This window comes from Tupaia chinensis, unplaced genomic scaffold (assembly GCF_000334495.1).
Source record: "Tupaia chinensis unplaced genomic scaffold, TupChi_1.0 Scaffold000118_1, whole genome shotgun sequence".
NCBI lineage: Eukaryota > Metazoa > Chordata > Mammalia > Scandentia > Tupaiidae > Tupaia > Tupaia belangeri.
This window is the reverse complement of record NW_006159584.1, coordinates 3,601,005-3,621,426: the sequence shown is the minus strand read 5'-3', so window position 1 is coordinate 3,621,426 and position 20,422 is coordinate 3,601,005.

Sequence of the window (20,422 nt, the reverse complement as noted above, 5' to 3'; positions counted from 1 at the left end):
TGTAGTCGACTGCGGTTCATGTCCCCGACCTGGTGGCTTAGAACTCATGCCGGGTGCGTGTGCATGCGTGCCCAAGATCCCAAGAGGAGAATGGAGGAGAAGGGATTGCGGCATGACCATCCCCCCTGGGGGGTGATTTCTCGCTTTCTGTTTCTATGTCTCTCTCTGTCTGGCGAGCGCACGTGCCCTATAGCGAAAATCTCTCTCAAAAAAAAATTTGCTTAAGACTTACAGCTAGGAAAAGGTTATTATTCTGTTCAAACAGTAGGTAGATACTAAAAACGCAAAAAGCAGATGTGGACTAATGATCTTGTTCTTAAGCCATATCTCTACAACAAATCCACTGTGATGTTGTGATGAGGATCAGCAAGCTTCATTTCCTAGGTTGCTTTGAGCGGGACTCCTGTTCAGTTCTGATACTGGGAGGTACTAGCAAGACAAGAAAATGAAGAAAGGACCTTCTTCCTGTTTGCTTGCTGTTCTTGATATTTCCCCAAGTACACCCCTTTCTCCTACAAGCAGTCATTGAGTTTAGCTCATTGATTTTTTTCAGCAGAAAGCACATCCTCGGAGTTAGCAGAGGTTGGAACATAACTTTTCCTCAGAGGTCTGGGCTATAGTTCAGCCAGATTATTCCTCTGAGTTTATAGATTTTGTAATCTCTGCCTCTACCCTTTGTTGATCTACGCGTACATGGTGAGGGTTGAGAAACCTGGAGGTGGTGGTGATTGCTGCCTCTTCCAGTTATTTCTTTTTTAGTTTACATAGTGTTGTAACATTTGTCCTCTATCTCCTATATAGTCAATTTTCTATACAAAGTTACTTTAAAACTTCATGGAAAAATTAAAGTACATTTTGGTACAAAAAATTTGAAAACCATGCATAGTTTTTTCATAAATAAAAATTTTCCAAGAAATTTTTGAAGATTCCCATCATATGAACAAGTAATCATACTCTAGTGTTAATGGTTATATGAAATTATGTGAAGTGAAATGTTTATATGACATAGCCATATCCTACCAGTAACAAATTCATATATATATATTTGGTAATGTATATCTCGCTTCAGTGGCTTTAGAGTCAATTTTGTTGCCAAATTAAATCTTTCTTTTGTTTTGTTTTGCTTTTTGTTTTGTTTTATTTTTCAAATTACCTGAGGGTATGTATGTTTGCCAGAAAGAGACAAAGAGAAGGAGCAGGAGAAAGTATCCCCAATGTGGCATAATTATGCTGCAATCACTTCTCTCCATTTATCCATCCTATTGGAATTTTCAGCATGAGCATGCATATGACCAACATGGTTTACAAGCAAGCCACTGGGGCCAGGATTTTAACTACAGCCAGCCATGTGGGATCTAGCTCCCTTAACCCCTATGCTACAGGACTGGCCTATCAAAGAAAGTCTTTTATCTCTATGAATACCAGTCTTAAAACTTTTCCATCATTTCTCCTGCTATCCATTACCCTGTGATGCCTCGTGAAGGGAAAATTGTTTGTCTTTACCACTCTGGTCTGTGAGGTCATACAGGTCTATCTGTGTAGAATTTTCATGCTTCGGTTTATTTCACATGTGAATCTTGACAATTTATAGAGCTATGAATATGCACTTAATCAAATACAAATTCAAGATAGTATTTATGCCACAAGGATTGCTGTTCGGAAGATTAAAAAGACTATAATACAAACATCTAGCACAGAGAATTATTAAGAGCATGCATTTAATGTCAGTTTCGTTTCTCTAATTCAATGTAAAAACAAACTCTATAGTAATAAAGGTGGGAAACAAAACGAAAATGTGTGAAAAATGTAAAGAATAATAGCAACAAAATTCATTATAAAATATGTACATATTATATTGAAATAATATCAGGAAACCTATATAACTTTTTAAAATAATGACTATTATTTTTCTCTTATCTTGTACTTAATCCAAAAAGCACTATTAAGGAGAGTTCATGACCAAAAAGGAGTGAAATTAACGCTGTTTATGTTTGAGAAAGTCAAAGGAGTTGTGTTATCTCTTCCCAATTCTACATTTACTGATACCATGCTGTAGGCTGAAACTGACCATGAAGGAACTATTCAATACCCCTAAGTTTAGCAAGCAAAAACAACAGCATGTTTTTCTTAGAGAACTTGTCGGTAAATCTTTACTAAAACATCAATAGGTACTTGATATAGGCCCTCACAAATGATAAAGAAAAAAAAAAAAAAAGATAGGTTGGGGCTGAAAGATGGCATACCAGCAAAATGCACAACTCTGTGTGGCTGACCCCCATGGAATTCATTTCCAGAGACCTCCCTGAGTACACTGGGCATATGTGTGCCCATGATGAAGGACTGGCTGAGGCCAGGGTAGACTGCAGCAGTGGACCCTGTTGAGAGACTGGCCATCGGTTCAGTGTAAAATACAGTGCTCTGTAAGGCAGACCCACATGAGGCTGTTAGTTGGCATCACCCAGATTCCCTGATCTAGGCGGGCTGAAGATGGGATGGATCATGGAGTCAGAACCCTGTCAAGAGTTCTGTACTTCTCTTTCTGTCTCTCTCACTCATAGAAGAAATATAAAAATATATTTTTCAAAAAAAGACCCCCTTGGCTCTGCTGTCGCTCTGATATAATCTATTTCTCTTAAATCATAACAGAAATAAATTAATATACCCTTTAAAAATCAGGCTGTTCAATTTCTATTTTGTTATTATTCTATTACTGAAGAGAATGATCCAAGTTTCAATAACAGAGAAAAACTAATTATGAGACGATCATACTCCCAAGAATGTGAGGTACTTATTTATTTATTTATTTTTGTTTTTTGCCATAAGGCATGTGTTCTTGTGAGAGAGTGAAAGAGAATGTAAGAAATCACACACACACACTCACACACACACACCGGGGGTGGGGGGGTATGGCACACCAAAATTCCTTCTCCTCCATTCTCCTCTTGGGATTTTTGAACATACACACACACATGCCCAACGTATTTTCCAAGCTGCAGGGTCTGTGACTTAAACCATGTAGTTGGCCATGTTGGATCCAGTTGCCTTTACCACCAGCCATCCTTGCTAACTGTGAAGCAATTTTTTCTTTAAGAGATTTTGCTATAGGGCATGTTCACTCACCAGAGAGACAAGAGAGAGACAGAGAGACAGAAAGCAAGAAATCACCACCTAGTGGGAACAGCCACACAGCAATCCCTTCTCCTCCATTTTCCTCTTGGGCTTTTGATCAATTATTCTCTCGGGATTTTGGCCACAAATGCACATGGGCCCTGCATGAGTTTAAAGCCACCAGGTTCAGAACTCAAACTGTGATCAACAATGTGGGAGCCAGCGATACAGGCATTAGCTAACTGCTGGTCCTGCAATTATTAGTATTTTTTTTAGAGACTTTTTTGCTATAGGGTATGTGCACTCACCAGAGAGAGAGACAGAAAGCTAGAAATCACTCTCTAGGCCGGATGGTCGCACTGCAATCCCTTCCCCATTTTCTTCTCCGGATTTCAGGCATGCACACACATGCACCCAGCATTTTAAGCCACCAGGTCCGAGACTCAAATGATGACCAACTACATGAGAGTCCAGCAATGTAACCATTACGCCATCCACTGGTCCTGCTGCAATTTTTTAAAGAGGTTTTTGTCTTAGGGTGTTTGTGCTCACCAGAGAGATAGAGACAGAGACAGTGAGAAGCAAAGTTAGAAATCATCCCTGAGGAATGGCCACACTGCAATCCCTTCTCCTCTATTCTCCTGTGGGGATCTTGGGCATCACACACTTGCAACTGGCATGATTTTCAAACCACCAGGTCTGGGACTCGAATCATGCTCAGGTATGTGGGAGTCCAGCAATGTAACAGCTACACCATCTACTGACCCTACCTGAAGCAATTTTAAAGAAGCACATAGAAGTTCTAAACTTATCCTGGTCAGAGAATAACAAACTCAAAATCACAAAACAAAAACCAAAACAAAGATACTACTGGGTTAGCTGCAAATGAAGATCAATAAAATTCTCTCATAGAAAATTGATGAGTCTAAACTAGGGGTCACCTTTTTATTTCAGTTTTTTCATAAAGGGTCACATTGTAAATACTGTGGCCTTTGTGAGCCAGTTTCAACTAACCAACTCTGCTACTAGAGCATAGAAGTAGTCATAGGCAATATGCAAATGACTCTAACTGTGTGGTAATAAACACAGTTGGGTCTATTATTTATGAATCCAGAATTTAAATTTAACATAATTTCAATATGTCATGAAAAATTATTTGACATTTTTCAATGTAAATATGTAAATATAAAATCTTCCTTTTCTTCTACCTGTGTGTTCCCTCCTTCCTCTTTTCCTCTCTCACTCTTTCTTTTCCTTTCTTCTCTTTCTTTCTCTTTCTCTCTAATGCTCTCTCCCTCTTTCTCTTTCTTTTCAATTTTAACTAGAGGTCATTTTGCCAACCTATAATACTGAAGAATTGCTGCAGTTAATTTGGCTATAAGAGTTGAGAAAAGGGATCTCGTAGTCTGTAGAACTGTCCCACCTATGGTCTTTGTGTTCACTGGGATGAGGAATCTCTTATTATCTAAGCTGCTTTCAGTCAGGCCTTTCATTATTCTCATGTAAAAGCATTTTAACAGATAACATTAGAAATATAATATTCTTTTTAGAGTGGGGTAAAATTGGCTCCCAGAAACTCAGATATGTGAATTTCACAATAATTTTGACTGGATTTTGAAGATTTTTTTTTTTATAATTTGCATGTGCACTCTCCAGAGAGAGACAGAGAGAAAGAGAGAAAGAGGGAGAAGGAGAAAGTACCTCCCGTGGGGTATAGTCACAACACAATTCCTTCTTCATTTCTTCCTCCTTTTGGGGTTTTGGGCAGACACAAACGCACACGCACACACACACACATATACACACATGAGTGCCCTGCATGTTTTTCAAGCTGCTGGGTCCAGGACCTGGATTGCATAGGCAGCTCTGTGGGATCCAGTTCCCTTAACCACTAGTCCATGGGCTGACTCTTTGAAGATAATGTTATAAAATTGCCTAACACGTGCCCTATAAATCTGCTGTTTATTAGAAATAGTTATTTATTATATTCTAAAATGTGGTATCAGATGAAAAAATAATAATCATTAAACATGATTTTAATTACTTTAAGGCAGATTGATATCTTAATATCAGTCTTAATAAATTAAATACCCACTAAAGTCACAGTTTAACATTTGGCAATGTACTACATTGTATTGTTTTGGACCAGAGGAAGCAATATGGATCAGGTAAGGCAGTATTTTGGCAAATTATGAAATGATTAACAGATTCACATGAGTAATAAATAAAAGTGCTTTAGGTGTTTGTGCTCACCAGAGAGATAGAGACAGAGACAGTGAGAAGCAAAGTTAGAAATCATCCCTGAGGAATGGCCACACTGCAATCCCTTCTCCTCTATTCTCCTGTGGGGATCTTGGGCATCACACACTTGCAACTGGCATGATTTTCAAACCACCAGGTCTGGGACTCGAATCATGCTCAGGTATGTGGGAGTCCAGCAATGTAACAGCTACACCATCTACTGACCCTACCTGAAGCAATTTTAAAGAAGCACATAGAAGTTCTAAACTTATCCTGGTCAGAGAATAACAAACTCAAAATCACAAAACAAAAACCAAAACAAAGATACTACTGGGTTAGCTGCAAATGAAGATCAATAAAATTCTCTCATAGAAAATTGATGAGTCTAAACTAGGGGTCACCTTTTTATTTCAGTTTTTTCATAAAGGGTCACATTGTAAATACTGTGGCCTTTGTGAGCCAGTTTCAACTAACCAACTCTGCTACTAGAGCATAGAAGTAGTCATAGGCAATATGCAAATGACTCTAACTGTGTGGTAATAAACACAGTTGGGTCTATTATTTATGAATCCAGAATTTAAATTTAACATAATTTCAATATGTCATGAAAAATTATTTGACATTTTTCAATGTAAATATGTAAATATAAAATCTTCCTTTTCTTCTACCTGTGTGTTCCCTCCTTCCTCTTTTCCTCTCTCACTCTTTCTTTTCCTTTCTTCTCTTTCTTTCTCTTTCTCTCTAATGCTCTCTCCCTCTTTCTCTTTCTTTTCAATTTTAACTAGAGGTCATTTTGCCAACCTATAATACTGAAGAATTGCTGCAGTTAATTTGGCTATAAGAGTTGAGAAAAGGGATCTCGTAGTCTGTAGAACTGTCCCACCTATGGTCTTTGTGTTCACTGGGATGAGGAATCTCTTATTATCTAAGCTGCTTTCAGTCAGGCCTTTCATTATTCTCATGTAAAAGCATTTTAACAGATAACATTAGAAATATAATATTCTTTTTAGAGTGGGGTAAAATTGGCTCCCAGAAACTCAGATATGTGAATTTCACAATAATTTTGACTGGATTTTGAAGATTTTTTTTTTTATAATTTGCATGTGCACTCTCCAGAGAGAGACAGAGAGAAAGAGAGAAAGAGGGAGAAGGAGAAAGTACCTCCCGTGGGGTATAGTCACAACACAATTCCTTCTTCATTTCTTCCTCCTTTTGGGGTTTTGGGCAGACACAAACGCACACGCACACACACACACATATACACACATGAGTGCCCTGCATGTTTTTCAAGCTGCTGGGTCCAGGACCTGGATTGCATAGGCAGCTCTGTGGGATCCAGTTCCCTTAACCACTAGTCCATGGGCTGACTCTTTGAAGATAATGTTATAAAATTGCCTAACACGTGCCCTATAAATCTGCTGTTTATTAGAAATAGTTATTTATTATATTCTAAAATGTGGTATCAGATGAAAAAATAATAATCATTAAACATGATTTTAATTACTTTAAGGCAGATTGATATCTTAATATCAGTCTTAATAAATTAAATACCCACTAAAGTCACAGTTTAACATTTGGCAATGTACTACATTGTATTGTTTTGGACCAGAGGAAGCAATATGGATCAGGTAAGGCAGTATTTTGGCAAATTATGAAATGATTAACAGATTCACATGAGTAATAAATAAAAGTGCTTTAACTAGAGAAACCTAATTTTGTCTACTTTCTAGTAACATTTTTATCAATAATATAGATAATGCACCAAACATATATAAAAAGTAACACAAAACTCAAAAGACTGGTTAATAGGTAGAATAATAATAATAATAATAAAAATCTAGGTCATCCCCATAGCCTAGTGGTTAAGGAAACTAGATCCCACATGGCCAATAGAGGTTCAAATCCCCACCCTGACAGCTTGAAAAGCACTCTGAGTATGTGTCTGTACATGACCAAAATCCCAAAAGTACAGAGAAATGGAGAACAAGGGATCGTAGCGTGACCACACCCTATGGGGCAGAGGTACATTCTTTCTCTGCATCTCTCAGGCAACTGCACGTGCCCTTTCGCAATTAAAATTTTTTAAAAGACTTAAAACCTAAACACATGTCTGTGATTTATAATTATGTATCAGTTTTTAGTAAACAAATAGGGAAGATCCTTAAATATTATATATAAAGAGTTTTCAAAAAGTTCATGAAATCTGAGGTAGCATGGCAGTCAAGGTGCTGGACTCCCACATGGTTGACCACAGTTCAAAATCTGGACCTGGTGGCTTACTTTCTCACATTCCTCCTGCTTTCTCGTTCTCTGGTCAAATTAAAAAATAGTAATAATAAATTAAATTTAAAAATATATATATATATGTTCATGAAATCTATATTATGAAAAAAACTATGCATGGATTTAAAATTTTTTGGCACCACAATAAATGCATACTAACTTGCTATATAACATGTCTGAATAGGTCTAGTTAGTCTGAAGCACTAAGAAAGATAAGGTATCAGTTTGAAAAAAGCTCCTATTGGAGCAACATGAATTCTGCTAAAATCAAAGCAAGAACAGACATCAAATTTATAGTGAAGCTTGGATGGAAGAATAGTGAAATCATTGATGCTTTATGAAAAGTTTATGGGGACAATGTTACAAAGTAATCATCAGTTTACAAATCAATACCTAATTGTAAGAAAGGATGAGCTGATGTTGAAGATGACAACAGGGGGAGACCACCCACAACAATTTTTGCAGGAGAAAAATAATGTTATTCATGCCTTAATTCAAGAGGACAGGTGATTGCAGAAATAATAGCGAACACTTCAGATAATGCAATTGGTTCAGTTTACACAATTCTGACTGAAAAATTTAGGCTGAATTAACTTTCTGGTTGATGGGTCCAAAACGATTGCACCCAGATCACTACAGACAAATCTAGAGATTTCAGTGGAAATTTTTAAAAAGTGGGATCAAGATTCTTTGACTATTCTTTGAATATTTCTTTGAAGAATTCTAACACATAAGACACGGTTTTACCAGCATAATTCTGAAGAAAAAGCAAATCTAAACAATAGCTATCAAGAGGCGGAAGTGTCCAAAGTAAAACCAGACTTGTCAAGAGCAAATATCATGGCAACAGTTTGAGAAGATGCTCAAGACATTTTGCTTATTGGCTTTCTGGAAGGTCAAAAAATAATAACATCTGTTTACTATGAGCATGTTTCACAGAAAAATGCCCAGAAAACTTCACTAGAGAGTGCTCCACTAGGGCAGTATTCCTGATCATTCAGCTCACCAAACAAAGGCAAGTTTATGAGAGTTTCAATGGAAACTCATTAGGTATCTACCGTACAGTCCTGATTGGGCTCTTCTTACCTTCTTTTTGTTTCCTAATCTTAAAAAATCATTAAAAGCGGGACCAGCAGTTAGCATAATGGCTATGTCGCTGGATTCCCACATAGTCAACTGCGGTTCAAGTCCCAGACCCGGTGGCTTAAACTCACGCTGGGCGCGTCTGCGTGCGTGCCCAAGATCCCGAGAGGAGAATGGAGGAGAAGGGACTGCGGCGTGACCATCCCCCCTGGGGGGTGATTTCTCGCTTTCTGTCTCTCTGTCTCTCTCTGTCTGGCAAGCGCACGCGCCCTATAGCAAAAAAACCCTCTCAAAAAAAAATCATTAAAAGCTTTTTCTTGATTTAATTATGTAAAAATAAACTGCATTGACATGGTTAAGTTTCTACTACTCCCAGTTTTATAGGAGTGGACCAAATGGATGGTATCATCACTTGTAAAGGTCTATTGAACTTGAGAGAGTTTGTATTGAGAAATAAAGTTTATACTTTAATTTTTAATTCCATTTTTTACAAAGTTTTTATATCTTTTCATATTTAAAACTAACACAAACATATATAATACACAATTCTAAGACAAGGGAGGTATGTTTAAAAAATAAAGTTATTATGGGACCAGCAGTTAGCGTAATGGCTATGTCGCTGGACTCCCACATAGTCAACCGTGGTTCGAGTCCTGGACCCGGTAGCTTAAACTCACGCCGGGCGTGTGTGCATGCATGCCCAAGATCCCGAGAGGAGAATGAAGGAGAAGGGATTGCGGCGTGGCCATCCCCTCTAGGGGGTGATTTTGCGCTTTCTATCTCTCTGTCTCTCTCTGTCTGTCTGGCGAGTGCATGTGCCCTATAGCAAAAACCTCTCCAAAAAAAATAAAAAAGAAAATGAAAAAAAAATTATTATAAAAGCAGTGCTTAGTTGCTGAGCCTTAAAATGGGTTATCAGACTCTTACCTACAGGCCAGATCCACCCTATAGGCTGATATTGTAAATAAAGTTTTAGCAGAGAATGGACACCTCACTTATTTGTGAATTATCTACAGGAGCTTTCTCACTACAAAGCAGAGTTGAATAGTTGCAGCAGACACTATATGGCCTACAAAACCTAAAATATTAGCCTCTGGACCTTTACAGCAAAGGTTTATTATTTCTGCATGAAATCAAATTAGCAGAATAACTCAGCTACAAGGAAAATGATTTTATTCTTTTCCTTATGAGTTTAGTGTCTCAGTAAGATTATTGAGGGCCCTTCTTTTCTCTAGTTAGAGCATGCTAGAAACACAATTTTCATGCATATTTTAACAGGGAGAGGCTATAGAATCTTCAAATGTGAGATACCTGAATGATAACAAGGTTCACAATGATATCATCAAGTATGGCTAAAAGAACTGAGAATTTTTTTTTCTTTCTAAAGAACTGAAGGAGGTATAAGAATAATTTTGGCACACAACTGACATCAAATCTGGCAGAGTCTTTCATGTGGAGGGATGGTTTAGTCCAACTGTGGTAAATCTCAAGTGAAAATGTAGAGATTATGAATGTTACAGCATGGCACATTTTGACTCAAAATCAGTAAGTGCATTCAGATATGTAGAACTATCTCAAAATAAAAACAGATGCTCTTGAAAGAAGCATAATTTTTGCTCAGAGCTCTGCAGGTTGATCACCTGGGCAGGTACAATCAGGAGATTCGCAAATGTGAAATGGTGACACAGTCACATTCGTGGTAAGACTTTCTGTGGTTCATATGAAAATGACTATGCATTATATTGTACAAACCACCCAGCCATTGAGAAGAAATGCCACCGCTGACTGCAAATATGTAGAAAGTATTCCTAGTGAAGTTTTACATGTGTATCTTTTAAAATTATTAATTTTGAAACATGACTAAAACAATGAGGTTCTCATTTTGATAAACTAATTTTGAAATAAACATTTTCCCTCATTATTTGGGAGATTTATTTCAGATATGTTCCAACTCCTCCTAATTTTAGCTCCTTGTCTCAAATTTGATTCATGTTGATGATGGATAATCTGCTTTGGGTGCATACTAAGTGTAAATATAGGACTTTTAATGAGTACTATTTCTTAAATAGTTCCAGGGAAAAGTCTATAATCTCCATAGATGTGTGTAAAATGAAACATAGACCTAATAACTGCTGAGGATAAACAGCTTGACTCTTTTAATAAAAGAGAGGATACTGAATTTATGTTAAAGCAAAGTCCCTGGGAGTCCTTGAGTACTGCCTGCAAAAATAGTATCATGTCAAAAATAACGAAAAGGCTTATTTGACATGATTTGCTGATCCCTAAAACCACTGAGGGAATCCCTTCAAGGTTTACGTGAGAAGTGGGCAGTTTGTTTTCCTCTTACTGATGCAGATGAGGAGAAACTTTTTTTGCCTCTTATCTTCAAGGCTGGCACTGAAACTCACAAAGCAAACACCTGGGAAAATGAGGTAAACTGAACCTGTTGTTATAAAATGAATACACTGTTTCCAAACTAATTCACTGCTTGGACATTTTTTGATAGTTAGATATACTTTTCAGTTTAGGCATTTCAAAAAAAAAAAAATTTTGCCATGTACTTTTATTTTCATTTTCGCTTTACTCTTTTGGTATCTGTAGAAATAAGTGGTTTCTCTACTCTTTGTTTTTTTTTCCCCCAGAAATTCATCGCCAGTGCTGACATGAGCACAAAGACCTTATGTACTGTGTTGGGAAATATTTTGTGTCTTAAGAATAAAAATTTTCATTAGAGTTAGTCAATGCATCACGGATATTATCCTTTCTGACAAGAGGAACACAAAAGCACAGACACCGTGTTGGGCTGTGGTTCTCAATGGAAAAATAAAGCATTTCAAAATGTTAGTCATTGCCATGGTGGGTATTTCTTTAAGTCATTTTTACAACCTGTATTGATGGATTCTCAGAATCTGTATTACATTATTTTTTCCTATGGCTTACTGTTAAAATCATATTCATAATATTAACATTCATGCACTGAGTACTATGTACAAATATTATGAACCAGAAAATAATTTATACTTAACCTTCATAACAATACTGCAAAGTAGAAATTATTATCCCATATTGCAGAGAGGAAAAACAGACTCAGAAAGGATATAAATTGCCCACGTCACAAAATTAGTTAAGTGGTGGACCCAGGATGCAAACGAGTGCTGTTTGTTTATAAAGTATGTGATTTTTCTTCTTTAACATGCTGGCGTTACAAACCTTTTTATCTTTTGGTGAAATGCACTCAAATTCTCTTTAAAAAGTAGCCCTATAAAGTAAGTGGATGAGACTTGTGAGTCTAATAATAATTATAAGAGAGTTGGTCCTGGGACCTTTGAAAAGATGATACAACGACCCATGGGAAGCAGGATCACATGTACAAGCATGCAGCACCTCACTGAACTCAGTGGGAGCTTTCAAATGGGTTCCAGGTAAATAGGTGTTGCATATGTTTTATTTATTTAGGCTCTCCTTAATAACTTCCAGATTTGCTTCTGATGATGAAGAATTTCATGGAAAACCTAATCCTAGATATGGGATCAGCTTCTAACAAAACCCTGAATTGGTAGCTAACAAAAGTAGTGCCACTGTAGTGAAGCTTTCTACTGTCAAGCTATATTCCAGGCACTAACCTTTATACATAATAATTAGTCGAACTATACCAATTCTATGATATAAGTAAAATCATTATTGCTACTTTTCAGTTGCAAAAATTAAGTAAAAGATAATTAAATGTCTTCCCAAGGTCATATTGCTTTCAGGGGATTCAGAATTCATCCCAGTTACCTTGGCCTAGAGTCTACAGGCTTCAGCACCATTAAGGCTATTTTATGTACATGCAATGGTCAGTGCTTATCTCTCCCCATTCTCTCCTGATCTTTTGTCCAGTAGTGACATAATCTCGCTTCCTACTCCTCAAGACCATTCCTCTTCTTTGACACTGTTCATATTCCAGAAGTAATCATCCTCTTTCCTCTTTTCTCCCCATCACACCAAATACACTGCATAAAAGCTGAGATAAAGAAATCCCTATCAACGTGATGGCATGCCTAATTTGCAGAGTTTTCTAGAATTAAATGGTAATATTAAAGGGATATAATTTCTCCTTTGAAAAGAGCAGTGCTGAATGTTATTTTAGTGCATCATGAATTTAATTCTGGCTTATATTTCACCATCTACATAGGCAATATCATATCCAACAATTTCCACATTCTCAAACACTTAGAACATTAATGGTCTCTTTACCTATCCCTGATCACCTACCACCTCTGCCCCTCGGCTATGTTATATTGGGTCTAAAAGCTAAATTTTTAAAAAAGTTATTATATTTTAAACATTTTTTCCTGTAACTAAATAATTAATTGCCGGCGAATATCTTAAGTATTAAGGAGAAAAATCATAATAATAGCTAATTACTAACATAGGCAAGTAATATAACAGTATTATTGCATTCATTTTTATGACAACCCTAAGAAATGGCCACTTAGCAAGGATAAAATAGGTGCTGATGGACCCTAAGTAACTTCGTTTTGAATTTGAAACTTAATCTGAATTTGAACCTTAATCTGACTGTCTCTCTCAACTTTACTTTTAAACACTATACTGCCTTATATCTGAATATCTCAATCTTACCTTGAAAATCAACAAGTAAATCAAACAAACAAAATACCAAAACAATCTATAAGAGTTTGCTCATTTTCTAATTTAATATACATTTTCTAATTTAATAAATTTTTAAAAATACCTGTGTGGCCCAGTCAGCGATGTGGTAATGAAAGCAGTTGGATCCCACGTGGCTGACTACACAGTTCAAGTCCCAGGCTAGCAGCCTGAAAAACATGCAAGGCATGTGCGTGTACTCAAAATCCTGAAAGGAGAAATGGAGAAGAGATTGAGGATGACCAGTCCCCATAAAGGAGTGGCCTCTCACTTTCCTTCTTTCTCTCTCTGATGAGTACACATGCCCTCTAACAAACTTAAAGGGGGAAAAAAAAAATGAATGAAAGGTAAAGAAAATTAGATCAGCTGCCCAGAAGCTAACTCATTTATTTAAGAACAATAAATTGCAGCAGATTATACTTCTATGGTATTTGTAACATATATCTTTGATACATGGATACATTTCATAGTGCATGCTACCAATTTACTTTCAGTGAGCTATGAATAGGAGAGGAAACTTGAAATTAAAAAATGATCTTAAAATGGCCTTAACTATCTCAATTATAATTTTAAAAATACTAAATCCCAGGACCAGTAGTTAGTGTAATGGCCATGTCGCTGGACTCCCATGTAGTCAACTGAGGTTTGAGTCCTGAACCTGGTGGCTTAAATTCACGCCGGGCGCATGTGTGTGTGTGTACAAGATCCCAAGAAGAGAATGGAGAAGGGATTGCGGTGAGGCCATCCACCCCCACTGGGGGATGATTTCTCACTTTCTGTCTCTCTGTGTCTCTCTGTCTTTCTGGTAAGCACCCATGGCCTATAGCAAAAATCTCCCCCAACCCCTAAAAAAAAGGTACTAAATCCCAGCCGTTAGACCAAAATTCCTTTTCTTTTCTTTTTTTTTTCTTTCTTTCTTTTTTTTTTTTTTTGGAGAGATTTTCACTGTAGGGTGCATGCACTTGCTAGACAGACAGAGAGAGACATAGAGACAGAAAGCGAGAAATCACCCCCAGGGGGGATGGTCATGCCGCAATCCCTTCTCCTCCATTCTCCTCTCGGGATCTTGGGCACGCACGCACATGCGCCCGGCGTGAGTTTTAAGCCACCGGGTCCGGGACACGAACCGCGGTCGACTACGTGGGAGTCCAACGACATAGCCATTACGTTAACTGCTGGTTCCCCAAAATTCCTATAAATAAAAATATTAATAGATACAACAATCACATTTTCTATAGCCCCAATAATTTATTTCAACCTGTGGAAATAAATCAACAATCTATTGGTCACAGTGTTTGAAATTACAAAATTATAATTTTATTTGTTATAGACAAAAGCTTTGTCCTTTAAATAGAGTCCTTGGAAGCTTGCTATTAAGTTAGCAGAAGCTAGTTTATTATCCTACTTTGTTCCATCTAGTTACTAAGGTCAGGGTTTTGACAGAATAGAAGCATTCAAAGAGTGAATTACAGACATATTGGAGGGGTTTTAAAATGGTAGAGACTTTGGCTAAGACTGGGGGCAGTGTCATAGTACATGTGTAGAACAGAGTCACAGACTCTGAAAGGACAAGAGAGCAACCGGTGAGATCTTTAGCATCTGAAGGGTAAAGAAGTGTCAGCTTAGCTCTACGTAAAGTCAGTAAAACAAGCACTCGATAAGAACCCACTCGATGCTATATTAATTGGCGTGGCAGAATATTATGGTGCTGTTGACAGGAGCGAAAAAGTTAAGAAATATATACAACTGCCTAATATACTCACGACAGTAAACCAAGCACATTGAGTGTTATAAAGACATGCCTCTTCAGAGAGTGCAATCAGTTTGGAAATTTAATACATAATCACCTGCAGAGATCTAAAATCTCCTTGAGTACCTACTATGTCTACTTAGTGCCAGGAAGTGTGCTAAGTGTTTCTTGTGGATAATTTCACATAAAACTTACCTCATAGCTCTGAAGTAAAAACTTTCATAAGGAAAGTTCCTCATATGGGGAAACTGAGGTACAGGAAGGTTAAGCAACTTGTTCAAGAACCTACACTGGCTAAGTGCTGCACCTGTGATTCTAATGTAGGCTAAAATGAAAGATCTTACTACTAATGTATAAATAAATAGGTATGTCCTACTGAAGACTATGCTCTTTGTTGACCCAATAAGCTAATAATATGAAAAATAATTATAGGATTACATTTTTGGTTTACTTTTAGTACAAAGTTTACTTTGTAAAATTTTCATTTTTAAAATTTTGAATATACAGCATGAATTATAGCATGCTATAATTTATGTAATTTTTACCTTTTAAATCACATATTGACAACTATGGCCTTAATAATTATTACTATGAGACAGGAACTAGTATCAACATATTGTATTAACCAATCCTTTTGACTAATTAGGCAGTAACTATTCATTCACAAGAAAAGGATTCTAAGTTCTCCAAAACAGGCTTCTCTTGTGGCTTCCAGATTAATGTGCTTGCATATTCTAAGCAGTGCTTTTGCACAGATTTTCTGTGCAAGCAGAAACAGGCTTCATTTAAGGAGGTACAAAGAGGGGTAGGGCACGTTGGTTCCCTGCAGAGGTGGTTGCTATTTGTTATTGTAGTAAAACTTTGTAAAGCTGCTCTGAGGATCTTTGAAATTCATTTATAACAACAAGACTGGATACTTTACCATCTGCTGTAAATGTTTCCTATATGATTTAGTTACTCAAGTTCTCTGCTTTCTGTAGTTTATTTCCATTCTATGACTGTTTATCTTTTGAAACAATTTCAACTATTCAGTCTGTTAAATTTGTCTGGTTCTGAGGGAACATTAGCTAGATGACAAATCTAGCAGTTTAGTCCAGCAGTCCTTGGATGGTATATTTGAATGTGGTACTAAAGAAGTAAATAAATTGACTCTATCTTTTAGAAATTAAAAAAAAAAAAAAAAATCCAACAGACCTAAGGAGGGAAAAATCTCAAAAGCAAAGTGAGAGACAGGCTCATCCTACAACTCCAGGGTCTGAATTTTAGTTCACTTAATGGCAAAGGAGGTGGAAACTGACCATTCGATTATCCTTTTGGTGAGTTCTGAACTAAAACCTTCTCTTAAGAGTAAGTGGATGAATGAATTATAAGTGAATGAGCAAATGAAGTCCTACCTGTGGACAGCCGAGGTGCAAACCCACAGTCACAGTGCAAGCTCCTTGAGGACTTGGTTATAATTTCATATTTCACTGAGATTTGTTGTTGCAAGGTTCTCATACTCTAGTTAATGACTGAATTCCGAAAACACCATCACCACCACCACCTCAAAAATAGACAAAAAAATTTTTTTGAAGGTGACAGATATGTTTAGTTCCTTGGTTGTAGTGATGCATAAATATCAGTGTATATGTATGTCCAAACTCATCATGTATATGTTACATATATACAGTGATCTGCATATTAATTATACCTCAATAATACTTTTAAAAAAGGAATTAAAACTGAAAAATACCAATAACCACAAAACACTTAGGACACAGCAGAAATTTTTGTCTATGTTGCAAATGGCAATTTGTAGGATTTGACTAGGGCTTTATTTTTATTTTAGTACAGAAACATGTTTTTCTTTCATAAAACTCAAACATTATAACATAGAGCGAATTAAAATCTACATGTTTTCCTTCATAAAGGCTGAAGCCTTCATAAAATGATCACGTCTAGAAATGAAAGTCCCTGAAAGAATGTAAAGTTTGTAAATGCATTAATAGCATTTTGTTTTTAGCCTTGGAATTATACCATAAACAGACTTTCTGATAGCGTTTGTACAGGTCCTTTAGAAATGACTTGAATATAATCAAACCATGTACTTACACAATTTTTAAAGTATATTGTAGCACTGAAGAACTGCACTGAGAAATATGTGTAGCTTGGGACCAGCAGTTAGCATAATGGCTATGTCGTTGGACTCCCATGTAGCTGACTACAGTTCGAGTCCTGGACCTGGTGGCTTAAACGCATGCCAGGTGCCTGTATGTGCATGCCCAAGATCCCGAGAGGAGAATGGAGAAGGGATTGCAGCGCGGCTATCCCCCCGGGGGGGTGATTTCTCACTTTCTCTCTGTCTCTTTCTGGCGAGTGCACGTGCCCTATAGCAAAAACCTCTCCAAAAAAAAAAAATGTGTGTGTGTGTGTATGTGTATGTATGAGTAGTTCAAGCAAATACTGTGACAATAGTTCATGTCTGTAGGAAAACTGGTCAAAGATTTTGGTAAGTTTGAGGGAGGAAAGGAATAAAGGTACAATAAGTCACCTATTCTAAGTTGTATTCCTTACCAGTCCCTAAGAAGCAGAGCTTTAGCACACCTCTTACATGTGCAATCATTTTCTGTTCTTTCAGTGACAGTGCAGGCATTTGTTGCTCTACCCCGCCCCCATTATGTCTGATCCCACACGCTACTGAACTTGGCCTCTCCTGCCTCTTCCTTCTGTTCCTCTTTTTAATACACTGATGCAGCAGCTATGGATGGTAGGATGTGTTTCATTCAGCTCTCAAGGCAGTCAGAGTTCCACTTGATTTCATGTAGCATCTGTTACAACAAGGTTAAAATTACAGAAAGTGCTTGGTTTAATTTCATTTAGCTGAAGGACAACAGAGGTGGATTTTCATATTTCCTTGTAGGAAGCCGCTTCAGTGAAAGCTCATTTTTATAGTCACTAAGCCAGAGTAAAGAAACTTGGTTCTTAGTGTTGGTCTTGCCATTAGCCAAGTGACTTTGTTATTTGTTTTCATTTAGCATCCAAACCTTTCAGTTAGTCTCAATTCTGCCCACTTATTGTGAAATAAAAAGGTCCCCCTGTTATTTCTAATAATTATGTCAAAGTTTAATGAAAGATAAAGACAAATCTTAAAGATATAAGGTTTTATTTAGGAGTAAAAGTAAGGATTGCAGTCTGGGACAAGCAAAAAACTGAATGGTCTTCTATGAACAAAGCCAGGTTACGATGTTTTTGTTTGTTTATTTTTTGTTTTGTTTTGTTTTGTTTAGGAATAGAAAACTATGAAAGCTGTTTAAAGAGAATATATTGGCCTCTGTGGCACCTTTTAGTAGCTGGTAAGTTTTGATTGATGAGCAGCTGTGGACACTAGTTTTAATATCATGGCAAGTAGTTTCATAATGGGAGGCTAGGTAAACTAGTCTTAAAATTCTATCACTTTCGGCACCAGCAGTTGGTGCAATGGCTTTGTCACTGAACTCCCATGTAGCTGACCGCAGTTCGAGTCCCGGACCCGGTGGCTTAAACTCATGCCAGGTGCGTGTGTGTGTGTGTGGGCCCAAGATCCCGAGAAGAGAATGGAGAAGAAGGGATTGCGGCATAACCAGCCATTCCCCCCTGCGGGGAGACTTCTCACTTTCTGTCTCTTTGTCTCTCTCTTGTCTTTCTGGCAAGCACAGGTGCCCTGTAGCAAAAAACTCTCCAAAAAAAAAAAGATAGTAAAAAAAATTGTATCACTTTGTTGAACTGGCAAAGTAGACAGTCCTTGAAATAGTTACTTGCAATCTAAGCAGTTCCTTTTCTATGGCCTTGTGATCCTGCCAAAACAATGATCAGACTTTTGCCTTCTCATCATTGTTGTTTGAAGATAATGAATAACTTACCCCTTGTTTCTAAAAGTATCTCACACTGGTCTCATACCCCATACACATTTTGTATCTCATTCTGCCAGGAGGAGAGCACTCCACTCCCCCATGTTGGTCTGACTGAACAAATTCCTTTCCTTTTTTTTTTTTTTTATGCTAGCTGAAGAAAAACACAGAGAGAAAGTGTGGAAGAACCTTCATCCCCCCATGAGAAATGGTCACCTTGCAATCTCTTCTCCATTTCTCCCTCTCTTTAAGATTTTGGGCACACACATACATGCACCCAGCATGTTTTCAAAGCCTCAGTGTCCAGGACTTCAGCTGTGTAGTCAGCTATGTGGGATCCAGTCAACTTAACTACCAGCCATGAGCTGGTCCCTTACATTCTTTTCCTTCTTCACCGAGTCTTATCTCTTTGTAGTGGATGGCATGGACCTGATTTGGGGTACCCTGAATGAGATCCCTGCCTGTTCCACCATCAGAATCTTTAAAGCTCTAGAGGAATCTATTCAAGTACAAATAGTGTTAACAATAGCACAAATGGCCATTTTAAAGCTGAGGTGTGTCCTGGCATGTTCAGAGAAGTTATGCTCTAAACTCCATCTTCTAGACTCCCAAAATATTCAGACAAGGTAGGGCAACCTCCGTCTTCTCTCTGTCTCTGGCTGTCTCTCAGTCTGTCTCATGCTCTCACTCTCTTTAAATTTTTAATTTTTTTTTTTAACTACTTCTCCTTACCTTGGGCCTTTTCTTTCACTTGCTAATTTCGGAAGCCATTTTAAAGCTGAAGTATGTCCTGGCATTTTTTTTTTTTTTTTTGCTTATATTTTTTAACCTTATTTTCCCATTCTAAGTTTCACTGGCCACACACTGAATGTCTAGATAGACCTAGGTGCACAGTAGCCAAGCATCTGAATATTTTTAGAGTAATTGAAATTCTCAATGTTTATTGAACCTCCTGCTTTAATGAAGAAATTTCTTTTTATAAACCTGAACTCCTAATCTCTCTGTGGATACCACATCGCGAAGCACAATGGAAGATAGATTTTTGTCACAGAATGACCAGAAACAACTGCAGAGGCACAAGAAACATGATAAATCAAGAAAATATCTCTCCACTAAAGGAAAAGAATAATCCCTCATCCACAGACAGTACAGTCGAACTCATGGAAATGTCTGATTGAGGACTCAGAATATTCACAGTGACAAAACTAAATGAGAGATAATGAACTCCAGAAGATGCAGAAGAGACAAGTTCCAAGAGGTGCTGAAGTTCTTCCATGATCTCAAAGAGGAAATACACATCATAAAAAAGAATTAAATGGAGCTAATAGAGATGAAGGTGTAAGGGTCCAGAGATCGGTCTAACTGATGGAGACACAGAAAAGACAGCGACAATGCAACTGCAAAAGAGGCTTTTATTTTTCCAGCTAGCTGGGGTCCAAGT